Source organism: Saimiri boliviensis, chromosome 5, assembly GCF_048565385.1.
Source record: "Saimiri boliviensis isolate mSaiBol1 chromosome 5, mSaiBol1.pri, whole genome shotgun sequence".
Classification (NCBI taxonomy): domain Eukaryota; kingdom Metazoa; phylum Chordata; class Mammalia; order Primates; family Cebidae; genus Saimiri; species Saimiri boliviensis.
The window spans coordinates 129,653,388-129,668,981 of NC_133453.1; the positions used below are offsets into that span (position 1 = coordinate 129,653,388).

The following is a 15,594-nucleotide window of genomic DNA, read 5'->3' on the forward strand; positions in this document are numbered from 1 at the left end:
CGGAGGTTGCAGTGAGCTGAGATTGTGCCACTGCATTCCAACCTGGGTGACAGAGGGAGACTCAATCTCAAAAAGAAAAAAAAAAAAAAAAAAACACCACTCCCAGGGTATTGCAATAATACTAGACCACTCAAAAATAAAAAGTTAGTCTTGTAGCCCCCCTCTTTTTTTTTTTTCTTAAGAGATGGGGTATTTCAATGTTGCCCAGGCTGTTCTCAAACTCCTGGGCTCAATTAATTCTCCTACCTTAGCCTCCCAAAGTGCTGGGATTACAGGTGTAAACCATCATGCCAGGCCCCACCATCATCACCTTTTTTTTTATTTTTTTGAAACGGAATCTAGCTCTGTCACCCAGTTTAGAGTGCAGTGGCACAATCTACAGTCTTGGCTCACTACAACCTCAGCCTCCCGGGCTCAAGTGATTCTCCTGCCTCAGCCTCCCGAGTAGCAGGGACTACAGGCATGCACCACCACTCCCGGCTAATTTTTGTATTTTTAGCAGAGGTGGGATTTCACCATATTGGCCAGGTTGGTCTCGAACACCTGACCTCAAGTGATCTGCCCACCTCAGCCTCCCAAAGTGCTGCTGGGATTACAAGCATGAGCCACCATGCCAGCCTATTATTATCTACTGATACACTTTGAGAATCTGAAATTGAAAAAGGTAAAGAACTTAACGCAGTGACCAGAGGACAGCCCATAAGTGCTGACAGCTTTGAGAAATGACTGTCATGGCACCAAACTCAAAAGGTATTCGTTAACTTTTCTTTGAGCCATAAAAAGGATCAAATGTGTCATTTCAACACACACACACACTTCCCTGCTGCTAAACAAAAGCAAATGGTTGGCTGAAGTAGCACTCTGATCCTCTGAAAACATTTCCCAAAAGTAATTAGCTAATGGATATCATATCCTACACCCTTAGAGCAAGCAAAGGGAGGGCACAAATGAAAACACAGATTTTGGGTATATGCAATTGCTCTACCTCAGGGACATCAACATTCAGAACTCTCTCCTATTCAGGATGTTCCTATTTTTGTAAGAAAAGTTAAGTTTAAACAAACTTATATATAAAGACAGGGATAAGGCCAGGCATGGTGGCTCACACCTGTAATTCCAGCACTTTAGGAGGCCAAGGTGGGCATTTCACTTGAGATTAGGAATTCAAGACCAGCCTGGCCAACATGGTGTAACCCCATCTCTACTAAAAATACAAAAATTAGCAGTGTGTGGTGGCGTACGCCTGTCGTCCCAGCTACTCGGGAGGCTGAGGCAGGAGAACCGCTTGAACCCAGGAGGTAGAGACTGCAGTGAGCCAAGATGGCACCACTGCACTCCAGCCTGGGTGACAGAGGGAAACTCCATCTCAAAAATAAAATAATAAAATTTAAAAAAAAAACAAAATAAAAATAAAAGCTCACCATGATCTGGCTGAGTTGAGAGTGGGAATTATTTTCTTTTCTGTCTCTAACATGCAGGGAAAATAAAGATCCTAAACCAGTATCTCCTTCACATGCAGCCAAAAGCCCCCTACCCCTCCAAGAGTTCACAGACCTCTGTTCCCAGAACAACTTCCAATGTATCTGCCCACAACCACTGCTAGCCACAAATTCACCCACACTGCTTAGCATCTGCATACCTTCTCCATTAACCTAATTCTATGGAACGATATTTTCTGATACGTTATTTCTGTATTCCTCCCCTTCCTTTAGTTTCACAAATACAGGATCCCACATAAATAATACAAAATCATTCATTCTATCAATTAATAATCATTGTTGACTACACTGAATAGTGCTTGAGGAAAGATTATGTTAACAGAAAGGGTTCATTTTCATGGAGCCTGAGAAAAACAAACAGGAATTGAGGAGCAAGTGTTTGCTAGTATGTCCCAGCCCTGGCCAGAAAGCGGGGAGCAATGGCCAGAGGACAGAAACATCTGTCACTCTGCAGTTTCATTTCTCATGGTCAGTTAATGTCCTAAGTTTATTCATGAGTCTCTTCCAAGTTTGGTTAGTGAGTCAGTCTCCCTGGACCTAATCAGCTCTCAGTACCCTATAAAACGAAATTTCTGGTCTATGAAGCAGAGAACTGGATCCTGAAGCAATGCTGTCCCCCAAATAAAGCTGCCCCATGATAACATCTATCTCCACTCTCTAAATGCAACATCTATCATGGGATGTGTCTGATGTACCTAACACTCTTTGGTAGCACCCCATGGCTTACGGAATAAAATCCAAACTCCTCCAACTGCCTTTCACAGCCCCAACTTAGCTTTCCAGCCTCATCCCCAAACAATGGGGGATACCATGGCTCTGTGCTTTCATACCTGTATCTAGAATGTTCTTTGCTCAATCTTATTTGCCTGTAAAACTTCTATTCTTCCTCCAAAGTCCAGTTCAAAAGTCACCTGCTCCCTGAAGCCTTTCCTATTTACCCAGGCATTTCATTCACATTGTTTCAAACAGCTCTTTAACCACAACTGTGCCAGAGAACTTAAGTACACTGTAACTTATCCTTTAAAATATCTGAGCTCCACTGGATACTTGGAGCTCCTGGAAGAAACTCACTATGTATCCCACAAGTCCTTATACAGTATCAAGCATGAAATGGGAGCTTGATGTTGAATGATTGATCACATGGAACATGGCAGTAAGTTATTAACAGATGAGAGGGGAAAAACACAAAATTCAAGAAATAAATTATATATTTAATCTCATTCAAAATAACCACAATACGACTGAGACACAACGTGGATATTTCAAGCATTTAAATAATAAAACCAGTAGCCCATCTGGTGGCTCACACCTGCAATTCCAGCACTTTGGGAGGTGGAGGCAGGAAGATCACTTGAGGCCAGGAGTTCAAGGCCAGCCTGGGCAGCATAGTAAGGCACTGTCTTTAGGGGTGTGTGTGTGTGTTTGAAATGAAGTCTCGCTCTGTCACCCAGGCTGGAGTGCAGTGGCTCAATCTCGGTTCACTGCAACCTTCGCCTCGCAGGTTCAAGCAATTCGCCTGCCTCGCCTCCTGAGTCGCTGGGACTACAAGCGCATGCCACCATGCCCACCTAATTTTTGTATTTTTAGCAGAGATGGGGTTTCACCACGTTGGCCAGGCTGGTCTCGAACTCCTGACCTCTGGTGATCCACCTGCCTTAGCCTCCCAAAGTCCAAAGGGATTGTGAGCCACCACACCCAGCTTGTCTCTAGTTTTTTTTAAAAAGTGCAATAAAAAAATGTAAAACAATAATAATAATAAAAGCAACTAACATTTGAACCCAGTGCTAAACTGTTTACATGACTTAATCTGTACAACAACTGTATCAGGTAGGGACTTTTATCTACATTTAAGATGAGGAAACTGTGGCACAAGAGAGGCTAAATAACTCAAGATCATTTGGTTAGCGAGTGACAGAAGCAAAATGCAAACTTCAGTGGTCTGGCTCCAGAGCCAGCAGGCTCTGAATTCAGGCAGGTGTGCTTTGAATCCAGGCTATGTTACAAATGTGGCTTTGAATAAGTCATCTACCCGCTCTGCGTTTATTTCTTTATAAAATTGTTATAACCTCTCTCTCTTAGGTTATATAAGTTAAATATAAAAATGTATGCAGAAGTCTTTAAAATTGGTTCTCCCACCTGGCAGGTACTCCATAAATGCTAATTCATTTTTCCCTTCCCTTCCTAAAAGCTGGATGAAGCAGACACACAGAGGCAAAGGATCTCCCTCAGACTGCTTGAGGCTTTTCCAAACAGATCAGGTAGTTAAGCCACTCAACCCAGAAAGCCTAGCCTAACCTGCTTATCTCAAAAGTCCATTCCCTGGGCAGGGAGCTAGGGGCCTTTTAAAATGTAAATGTCATGTCATTCCCTTAAACCCTTCAAAGGTTCCTAATTACACTGGAGATACAAACCAAACTAAGGAGGCAGGCATTCTGCCCCAAGGCCCCATTGCTCTAACTTGGCCCTAGTCTCCAAACTAATCTCCCCTCTCCCTTTCCCCCTACTGCCCCGGAGGCCTCTTTCACTTCCTCCTTGCTACAGTCTGCTCCACACATGGTTAACTCTTAACCCTCCTTCAGTCCTTAGCCTAAACGTCACTTTCTCAGGGAAGCCTTCCCTGAGCCCCCAGCTCAAATTTTCTTACCCCTCTCTTCACCTTTCTTTCCTAATGCTCACTATACTTTGAATTACTAGTTTACCACTTCCTTCAAAGTTTTACTCAAAAGACAACTTCTTAGGAAGCCTTCCCAGGACACCCTAATAATATAAATTCAACTACCACCTGATACCTCAGATTCTCCCTCCCTGCTTCCTTTTTCTGCTTAGCATTTCACACTTTTTAACACACTATATTTTTGTTATCTATTTTATTTACTGTCTTCTCCCCCACTCCCATGAAAGCACCACAAGGGCAGTCATTTTTGCTTGCTTTGTTCACTGCAGCTGGAACAATGCCTAACACATATCTGTTGATAAATATTTGTTGTTGAATAAATTTTCACGACTATTTATTTATGTATTTATTTTGAGATGGAGTCTCACTCTGTAGTCCAAGCTAGAGTGTGGTGGCGTCATCTCAGGTCACTGCATCCTCCACCTCCCGGGTTCAAGCGATTCTCGTGTCTCAGCCTCCCAAGTAGCTGGGATTACAGGCATGCGCCACCACGCCCGGATAATTTTGTATTTTGTTTTTAGTAGAGACGGGGTTGGTTAGTCTGGTCTCTAACTCCTGACCTCAGGTGATTAACCCGCCTTGGACTCCCAAAGTTCTGGGATTGCAGGTGCGAGCCACCACGCCCGGCCAAGACTATTTATTATTAGACTTTCCCAATAGGCTAAGAACTAACATGGTGTCTTTCTGGCTTACCACCATACTCCCAACACCTAGCTCAGTATCCGGCACATAGTAAGTGCTCAGTAAAAATTTAATTAATGAATCAAAGCCACAAGCCACAACTAGTTGAAAAATTGGAAAATGATCAAAATGGATGCACTAGCACCACACTTCTGCCTCTTTCACCGTGTAATATAACAGTGAGGTTGAGGAAACAAGCCACTGAAATCCCACCAAGCATCCACTAGGCCAGGAATCTGTCTGCCCACATCCTCCACACTCTGCCATACTGTGCACCACACTGCACCCGGGACAGAAGCACCCTACAGGCCCTCCATAAACACAGGGCTGAGCTCAAGTGGGCAAACCGTAAGTCAAATACCATCTTACCCCCCAAGTCCCACTATTCTACTGCCAGTCCTATTCTAGAGTAGTCCTGGATGCCAAACACGCTTCCCTGGGTGGGCTTGTGGACTTATTCCAATCCAGGACCTTTAATGCCACCTTTCAATGCCACCTTTGGCCTACTCAAAAAATGGTTTAAAAGCCCTAAACAGCTTCAATAATCCTGCGGTTCTCGGGATCAGGCATACCTAAGGGCATACGGACCCCTCCCCCTCACAAACGCCGATCCAAGACCAGGAGGCCATCTGTCCAGCAGACGCTCGCTGTCCTCCCTCAGGTCACACTGAGCCTCCCGCCAACCCCCTCGTTGGCAGGAAGAGCCCCTACAGACAGACAATTTTCACCCCGATCAACAGGCCTGGTCACCCCAGAGGACCCCCAACTCTAGAGCAGAAATACCTCTCTGCTCCGGGAGAAACCTTTCCCAGGGTCACAACTTGGGCGCAGGGGAGGGGAGGACTGAGCGGCGCCAAAGAGCGTCGTTCCCCGAAGTGTCTGCGCCGGGACGGCGACAGCTCTCCGGCCGGCGGGGACGGTCGGGCTGACAGGCCGTCCCAGTGGGAGAAAGTGGCACCGTTATCCCTGCCCGGGCGGTGGGCCGCGGGCCGTCGCCGAGGGCGGCCGCGCGTCCCGCCCAGCGCGGAGAGGACAGCAGCGTGCCCGGCCTGCCGAGGAGCGGCAGCCGCAGCGGCGGAAGGGGCCGGCGCCCGACGGCCGGGGGCGGGCTGGGGTGGCGGCCCGGGCCCGCCAGGCGGCGGTCGGGGGAAGTGGCTGCCGCCTCTGGCGGCGGGCAGGGTCCGCCGGGCTGCAGGGCCGGGCCGCGGCTCGGGCTCGGTCCCGGCTCCGCTCCTCCCGGGCCAGGGTGGGGCTGTCCCGACCCGCACGCCCCGCCCGGCCCGGCCCGCGGGGGGCGCTTACCTGGCGGCGGCGGCGGCGACTGCAGGCCCGGGTCTCGGCCGCGCGCGTCCCCAGCGCCGGCTGCGGGAGCCACAACATGGCGACGGCCGTGGCGGGCGGGGCTGCGGCTCCGGGGGCGGAGCGGGGGCGGGAGCCGGCCTGGCGGCGGGACCTGGCTGGGGCTGCCGGGGGAGAGTGGGGGGGCGGGCGGAAGGCGACTTGGACCTGGGCACCGGCCCAGGGCGGTGCGGTGGAGGGGCTGCCCCGGCCTGGGCCCGGCCTCCCGCCTCCCGCCCCCCGCCCGAGGCGGGCTGCGCGGCGCAGGCCCGGCGACGGCGGCGGCGGCGGCGGCGGCGGGTAGGGCGGGGCGGCGCGGGGCGGGGCGGGGACGGCGCGGCGCAGGGCTGGACCCCAGACCCCGGCCGGCCCCCGCCCCGCTCCAGCCCCAGCCACCCGCGCCAGCACCCTGCGTGGTCGGGCAGACGGCGGCTCCCTGCGACCTGGGCCTCCTGTCCTCTGCCGCGCCTCAGGGCCGGGGCCGCCCGCTAGAGGGACAGGCTCTGCCTACGCAGCTGTCTCGCGCGGCGAAGAGCGCCCGGGGCCCGGGGCTGCGTCCTCTTCCCTGAAACCTGGCGCGTAGCGGGGCCTAGTCAGGCTGTTGAGTGAAAGCAAGCAGGGGTGGCGCGGGCCTGGCGCTCAGGTGCGCCCTAAATGTCTGATCATTGCTGGCTACGAGGACGTTCGCGCAGGCTTGGAGGTGCGGGGCACGCTGACATGTTGCCTCTGGGGTAACCCAGGGACGCGCGGCACACAGAGTTGGAGGACTAGCGACGGGTGCCGCAAGAGGTAGACCGGGAGATCTCTCAGGGTTCCTGGGGAAGCGATGACTGTGCAGGGTGAGAACTCAGCGTCTGGCAGAAGGCCAGGAGGGTGACCGGCAGGACCTTCCAAGAACCTGGCGTACCTGGCAACTGGGTTCGCAGCATTAAGGCGGCAGCAAGGTCAGGGTGTGGGAACTTGGAGATGAGGCCCTGGTGACTGGCAGGGGGCACACACTGCTAACCGTGGAGAAATTCCTTCTCCAGGAAAGATATGCCAATTTGCAAGAGGGCTGGAACTAACATGCAGACGGGGCCTGCTGTGCACCAGGCAGGGAACTGAGTTGAAAGCTTGGGTAAGGAGTGTGTTAGCGATGAAGCAATTAAATCAATAAAGAGTGGTTATCCCGAAAGCTTGGCAGTGGGAAGCAGAGAAAAGTAGGCCTGGAGCTCACGACAGTACCAAGAGTAAAGGAAAAGCTGGGTCCTATTGTAGAAACTGAAATAATAGCATCCCTTAATCCCAGGAGTTTGATTTCAGCCTGGGCAACATAGCGAGACCCTCCCTCTCTGCAAAAGAGTAAAGGGAAAAGTTTATTTTTTTTCTTTAGTAAAGATATTTTCTTTTGTTTTGTTTTGTTTTGTTTTGTTCTTGAGACGTAGTTTCGCTCTTGTAGCCCAGGCTGGAGTGCAATGGCACGGTCTTGGCTTACTGCAACCTCTGCCTCCAGGGTTCAAGCGATTCTCCGGTCTCAGCTTCCCAAGTAGCTGGAATTATAGGTGCCCGTCACCATGCCCAGCTATTTTTTGTATTTTTAGTAGAGACGGGATTTCACCATGCTGGCCAGGCTGATCTCGAACTTCTGACCTCAAGTGATCCGCCCGCTTCACCCTCCCAAAGTGCCAGGATTTCAGGCACCTGTGTCATGCCGAAAAGTTGATTCTGAGACAGTCTCACTCTGTTACCCAGGCTGGAGTGCTGGCATGATCTCGGCTCACAGCAACCTCCTCCTCCTCCCGGGTTCAAGCGATTCTCCTGCCCCAGCCTCCCGAGTAGCTGGGATTACAGGCGCCGGCCACCAAACTGGCTAATTTTTTATTTTTTATTTTTATTTTTTTTTTTTGAGACGGAGTTTCGCTCCTGTTACCAGGATTGGAGTGCAATGGCACAGTCTTGGCACACTGCAACCTCCGCCTCCCAGGTTCAAGCCATTCTCCTGCCTCAGTCTCCAGAGTAGCTGGAATTACAGGCATGCTCCACCACGCCCAGCTAGTTTTGTATTTTCCATAGAGATGGGGTTTCTCTGTATTGGTCAGGCTGGTTTCGAACTCCTGAAGTTAGGTAATGCACCAGCCTTGGGATTACAGGCATGAGCCACCAAGGCTGGCCTGTGATTTTTCTTTTCCTTTTTATTCTTTTTAAGCCTTCTTTTTTCTTCTTCTTCTTTGTTTTTTTTCCCCCAGCAAATATATTCTATCATATTTTTTTTCTTTTTCCTGACTTGAGGGGCAGACCTCAAAGGAGCTGAGAAGAGAGAATGGCAGATTAAGATGTAGGATAATTGACTGTGCAAGATACCAAAAAACAAAAAGGAGATGGGAAGCAGGGAAGAGAGGAAGGGGAAAAAGTCAGAGAAGTGCACCTCTTCCTACAAGATTTAAAGAGTGCATAGAGATAGAAATATTTTGATGTAGGGAGGCATGCATGCTTCCATAGACCAGCTGCCTGAATTACCCTCTGCAGTCATCTTTAGGCCAGCTGGGGTCACTGTCCTTTAAAATTTAAGTGCAATTGACTCCAAACCCACGTACCACTTAAGCAACCCAGCACACCTGCCAATATCTCCAGAGTTTCATTGGGAACTTATATTTCTCCTAATTATCTCAGGCCCTAATTTCTTGTTTTCAAAAAATATTGTGCTCTTTGGAAGCTTTGTCACCATATTCCATTTGTATTACCTCTGAATATTGCACCTACCTATAAGCAAGAAAAATGCCCAAAATTATAGTATTATATTGTTATATGATTGTTAAATAAACTGGAGTTTGTGGCCATTAAAAGTCATGGAAAAGAAAAAGATGTAATGATGTGGGAAATCTTTATAATTAAAAGCACATTATAAGGTGATCTAGCAGATGGTAATATATAAATATGTATAATGCAGAGATTTTAAAATGAAACTTTTCTTCTGTGACATGTGTATTTTCTTATTTTTATAGTGCATTTATATCTCTCCTGGAAGCAGGAAAATGGTATATTTAAGTAGCTTTTTAAAGTTTTGTTTGTTTTTGAGATGGAGTCTCACTCTGTCACCCAAGTTGGAGTGCAGTGGCACAGTCTCAGCTCACTGCAACCTCTGCCTCCTGGATCAAGCAATTCTCCTGCCTCAGCCTCCTAAGTAGCTAGGATTACAGGCACATGCCACCATGCCCAGCTAATTTTTATATTTTTCATAGAGATGGGGTTTCACCCTGTTGGCCAGGCTAGTCTCGAACTTCTGACCCCAAGTGATCCAGCTGCCTTGGCCTTTGGAAGTGCTGGGACTAGAGCCATGAGCCATCATGCCCAGCCTAACTTTTTAAAGTATTTTTAAGAAAGGTATTTTTAAAAATATATTTATGGGGTTCAAAAGAAAAAGATATTAGGGCTCTGCATGGTGGCTCATGCCTGTAATTCCAGCTGCTTGGGAGGCCGAGGCTGGCAGATCATCTAAGGTCAGGAGTTCGAGACCAGCCCAGTCAACGTGGTGAAACCCCATCTCTAAAAAAAGTACAAAAAGTTAGATGGGTGTGGTGATGAGCCTGACGTCCCAGTTACTTGGGTGGCTGAAGCATGAGAATCAGTTGAACCCAAGAGGTGGAGGTTACAGTGAGCTGAGATTGCACCACTGCGCTCCAGCCTGGGCAACAGAGTGAGACTCTGTCTCAAAATAAAAAGGAAATGATGCCGGGCGCGGTGGCTCAAGCCTGTAATCCCAGCACTTTGGGAGGCCGAGGTGGGTGGATCACGAGGTCGAGAGATCGAGACCATCCTGGTCAACGTGGTGAAACCCCGTCTCTACTAAAAGTGCAAAAAATTAGCTGGGCATGGTGGCACGTGCCTGTAATCCCAGCTACTCAGGAGGCTGAGGCTGGAGAATTGCTTGAACCCAGGAGGCGGAGGTTGCGGTGAGCCGAGATTGCACCATTGCACTCCAGCCTGGGTAACAAGGGCGAAACTCCGTCTCAAAAAAAAAAAAGAAAAGAAATATATTTTACATCTCAACTCAGAACATATACATGCCTACCCACACACACACACACAGAGACACACACACAGACACACAGACACACACACACACCCCCCTGTAAGACAAAAGTTTCATAAGATACTACCCTTATTTTACGAAATGCATTCTGGTATTTTCAGCTGATTAATCTTACTCTTTTTAAATGCTGATCAGGACCTACTACATTGATTCCATAACCCACTGCTGAGTCACAAAGGACATTAAAAAGAGGCTCAACTATAGCCAAATAGCCTGCACCCTTAAGCTTGCCATGTTTACATCTCCCAGAAATCAACAGGACAGACAAGACTCTCCCAAGATACTGGGGAGGGGTGGGATGTAAGGATTGGCAGGAGCCATGTTTCGGTTTCTCTTTCCTTCTAAGTATATATTTCCTAATATCAACATTTCTCAGGGGCTATAAATATTTTCTTCTTTGTCCAGCTCAAATACAGACTGAACTTCAAACAAGACAGACCAGAGACAATTTTTTATTTGAATAATCAGAATCCTGGACTGAAAAGGAAAAATAATATGTCTTGATTGTTACTGTTATCTTAGTTGTGATAATACATTGAAGCCACCTTATCTAATACTGTTGGACTATTTTAAGGGCAATAAGTATAATCTCTTCCTTATAAGTTTGGAAGCAATGGAAAGATGAAAATATCAACCTTATTACCAATAAAGCTGAACTGAAGAATGTGGCTTGGATGGTGGCCAATAAGCTTTTTAATATATTTTTCCCTGAATTAAAATTATTTCCAGCCAGGCATGATTGTTCACACCTGTAATTCCAGCACTTAGGGAGGCAGACGTAGGAGGATTGCTTGAGCCAAGAGTTCAAGACCAACCTGAGCAGCATAGCAAGACGCTGTTCTCCATAAAAAGGAAATAACATATATATATATACATACATATGTATATATATATATTTCTCCCCTTTGCAGAGGCCTAACAATATTAACCATGTCTAATTAGAGAAGTTTGCACTCTCTCTTAGGTCAGGCAGATCTGAATTCAACAATTAGGTAAGTCTCTCCTGGAAGAATCAGAACAAATTCACTCCTACCTGTCCTTCTGTGGAAACAAAAGGATTTAGGGATAAGGATTTACATCCCCTCCCCAACCTCTGATGCCCAAACAAATTAGACCTGGCCCAATAGTTCCTCTTTTAATTGGAAAAGTATAGTTCAGTAGTGAATAACAACAAATGGTAAATATATACCCTAACATTTCATTTTAACTTCAAAATTATAAAGAACACCCACTTGCCTTCCCAATCTTTAGACCTAGGACCAAACCTTTTTTGATTATTGTTCTTGAGCTGTCTTTCTTGCATAAATCATAGCCACACTGCATTAATGCTTTCCTTTTTTGTTGTTGTTCTCATTTTTTAAAGACAGTCACCTAGGCTAGAGTGCTAGAGTGCTGGAGTACAGTGGTGTGATAATGACTCACTGCAGCCTCAACCCCCTGGGTGCAAGTGATGCTCCCACCTCAGCCTCCCAAGTAGCTGGGACTGCAGACAGGCACCACCACACCTGGCTAATTACAAAAACTACATATGTTTGTAGAGACAAGGTCTCCTTATGTTGCTTAGGCTGCTCTCAAACTCTTGGCCTCCAAGCAATGCACTCACCCCCTCCCAAAATGCTGGGATGATAGGTGTGAGCTACCACACCTGGCTTCCAAGTTGACTATGTACTTAAAACTTCTTAAAAAGCAATGTAAGTGAAGGACCCTTCTTTAAAAAAAAAAAAAAAAAACAAAAAACGTTCATAGTTCTTTTGCTCACATCTGTTTTAATAGTAATTTCAACTGGTCTTTTGCTAATATTTTCAAAACATACAACTGGCATATCATAGAGACAGCTCCTTTTCATGCTTATGTTTTATCTGTTTATGTAATTTTAATAAACTGATGAACTTAAGAAATTTAATAAACCGATGGATAATAATTAAACTCTTCCATATAGCTGCCATAAACAGGTTTAGGACCAAACACAACAGACTCTTCTTAGGCATGTGGCTCAGTTGGCAGGAAAGAATATGTAGCTATTCCAGAAAGTAAGCCACTAGTCCAAAGCATTTATCTGTTCTTGGACATTTGCAATATATTTGTTACAAGGGAATGGAAAGTGTTGATTCCAGAGAGTCTATTAGAAGAACAGTTAGGCCAGGCACGGTGGCTCACGCCTGTAATCCCAGCACTTTGGGAGGCCGAGGTGGGAGGTCAAGGGATCAAGACCATCCTGGCCAACATGGTGAAACCTTGTCTCTACTAAAAATACAAAAATTAGCTTGGCGTAGTGGTATGTGCCTGTAGTTCCCGGCTACTTGGGAGGCTGAGGCAGGGGAATTGCTTGAACTAGGGAGATGGAGTTTGCAGTAAGCAGAAATTGCACCACTGGACTCCAGACTGGCAACAGAGTTAGACGCCATCTCAAAAAAAAAAAAAAAAAAAAAAAAAAGGAAGAATTCCAGGTCGGTAGCCTATGCCTGTAATCCCAGCACTTTGGGAGAGGATCACGAGGTCAGGACTTGGAGACCAGCCTGACCAACATGGTGAAACCCCATCTTTACTAAAAATATAAAAATCAGCCAGATGTGGTGGCTTATCTGTAATCCCAGCTACTTGGGAGGCTTAGGCAGGAGAATCACTTGATCCTGTGAGGCAGAGATTGCAGTGAGCTAAGATTATGCCACTGCACTCCAGTTTAGGCAAAAGAGTGAGACTCTATCTCAAAAAAAAAAAAAAAAAAAAAAAAAATCCCGGGCGAGGTGGCTCAAGCCTGTAATCCCAGCACTTTGGGAGGCTGAGGCGGGTGGATCACGAGGTCAAGAGATCAAGACCATCCTGGTCAATAAGGTGAAACCCCGTCTCTACTAAAAAATACAAAAAATTAGCTGGGCATGGTGGTGCGTGCCTGTGATCCCAGCTCCTCAGGAGGCTGAGGCAGGAGAATTGCCTGAACCCAGGAGGCGGAGGTTGCGATGAGCCGAGATCGCGCCATTGCACTCCAGCCTGGGTAACAAGAGCGAAACTCCGTCTCAAAAAAAAAAAAAAAAAAGAGAGAAAGATAGAACGGCCACATGCGCCCATGCGCCACAATATTTACCATAGTACTTATTGAATGATAGTGAAAATTTAGAGACATTTTGAATGGTTAAGTGACTGGTGATGTGAAATTTTGTATAACTTATTGACACAAGGGAAACATTTGATTACATATGAAATGAAAAAAGATACAATTTGCTGGCGCATGCCAAAAACCACTAAATTGTATGCTTTAAAGGGGTGAATTTTGTGTATCATCTCAATTTTCTTAAAAAAGATACTATTGTAGGTAGCGGTCAACTTCCCTACCCCACCCCAGTCCTGGTCCCCGTCCAGCCGCTGACGTGAAGATGAGCAGCTCAGAGGAGGTGTCCTGGATTTCCTGGTTCTGTGGGCTCTGTGACAATGAATTCTGTGAAGTGGATGAAAACTACATCCAGGACAAATTTAATCTTACTGGACTCAATGAGTAGGTCCCTCACTAGTGACAAGCTCTAGATATGATCTTGGACCTGGAGCCTGATGAAGAACTGCAAGACAACCCCAACCAGAGTGACTTGATTGAGCAGGGAGCTGAGATGCTTTATGGATTGATCCACAGCCGATACATCCTTACCAACCGTGGCATCGCCCAGATGTTGGAAAAGTATCAGCAGGGAGACTTTGGCTACTGTCCCCGTGTGTACTGTGAGAACCAGCCAATGCTTCCCGCTGGCCTTTCAGGGCTCCCAGGTGAAGCCATGGTGAAGCTCTACTGCCCCAAGAGCGTACACACCCGAGTCACCGCGGTACCATCACACGGATGGCACCTGTTTCGGCACTGGTTTCCCTCACATGCTCTTCATGGTGCATCCCGAGTACCGGCCCAAACGACCTGCCAACCAGTTTGTGCCCATGCTCTACGGTTTCGAGATCCATCTGATGGCCTACCAGCTGTAGCTACAAGCCGCCAGCAACTTCAAGAGCCCACTCAAGACAATTCGCTGATTCCCCACCCGACCTGTCTTGCAGTCTTTGACACTTCCTTTCCTTTTTGCCACCTTTTCAGGAACCCTGTATGGTTTTTAGTTTAAATTAAAGGAGTCATTATTGTGGTGGGAATATGAAATAAAGTGGAAGAAAAGGCCAAAAAGAAAAAAGACACTATGGTATATTTTTGCTTTTGTATCAGCTAAGATCAAGCAGGAAGCAGATGAACCTCTCAGTGTATCCCAGGAGAATTAATAAAGGGACAATGTGCAGAGATGTAAGCAGGGTTGAGGGAAACCAAAAAGGGACAATAAAGCACCCCAGGTTTAGCATCTGCTGGAAAGCCATTGTCAACCATTGGCCTGAAGGGGCAAAGAGATGGAACAGTTACCAGTCCTTGTGTACCCAACAGGAGCTTGGAGGAAAGAAGAGCCCTCCCGCTCTTCTTTCTCTCAGTACCTCCCACTGGCTGAGCCCTACAAGGGAAACCTACAAGCAAGAAACCCAGATGACACTGCCTTCAAATTTGGCCTCTGGAGGTAAAGAGCAGAGTGCAAAAGGGTGAAGGGTGGATCGGTAGGAGCGAAGGCGGGAATACCTAGCAGATGTGTGATCATCTGACGGTGTGAAAACTGCCTAAGCGTGTGGCCAAGGGCCTTAAGGGAAACTGGGAAACCAAGGCTTCTAGAAATAAAAAGCTGAGGTAGCAAGAGGCCAACTAAGACAGGTGGGAAGGGGCAGGAAAGAGTAACAGGTGAGGATGAGGGCCAGAAATGGGGCAGAAATGAGACCATTTTATTGTTTGGTTAAATATTGAGCTGGAGTCTGAGCTAGGGAAGAGATTAATAGGACATATGTCTGATTTCAGTTGAAATGGAGCATTAAAAATTCTTTCACTATTGGCTCTTAGCCTGTATTTCTTTTTCATAGCTAAACTACATGCATTAAATAAATAATTATTTGGTGGCTGTAATGTGCCAGGAACTGTTAGGCTCTGGGGATTTAGGAGGGAACAAAATTAAGCTCCTTGGCCAGGCACAGTAGCTAATGCCTGTAATCCCTACATTTTGGTACACCGAGGCAGGAGGATTGCTGGAGGCCAGGAGTTTTAGGTCAGCCTGGGCAACATAGACATCCTGTCTCAAAAAAAAAACAAAAAAAAAACACCTAAAACCTAGGCACAGAGATATGTGCCTGTGGTTCTTGGGAAGTTGAGGCAGGAGGATTGCTTGAGCCCAAGAGTGGCTGAATTGACTACTTACACATATCCCCCTACCTAGTGCCTAATTTTGTATTTATCATTTTCTTGTTCTTAATATATGTGCGTGTATATGTGTGTGTGT

General features: G+C 47.1%; 1 protein-coding gene and 1 pseudogene across 3 annotated transcripts in view; one reads left to right on the top strand and one right to left on the bottom strand.

The window, feature by feature from the left end:
• Positions 1-6,414, bottom strand: part of ZNF592 (zinc finger protein 592) — a 57,751-nt gene extending 51,337 nt beyond the window's left edge. For 2 of the 3 annotated variants that reach the window (XM_074399964.1, XM_074399963.1), the window contains exon 1: positions 6,157-6,414. The gene's annotated coding sequence lies outside the window, so the exon portion shown is untranslated. The remainder of the gene's footprint in view (positions 1-6,156) is intronic. The other variant, XM_039479996.2, reaches the window with a different exon arrangement.
• A 98-nt stretch (positions 6,415-6,512) lies between these two features.
• On the top strand, positions 6,513-15,155 carry LOC141584649 (casein kinase II subunit beta pseudogene; annotated as a pseudogene).
• The last annotated feature ends 439 nt before the right edge of the window (positions 15,156-15,594 follow it).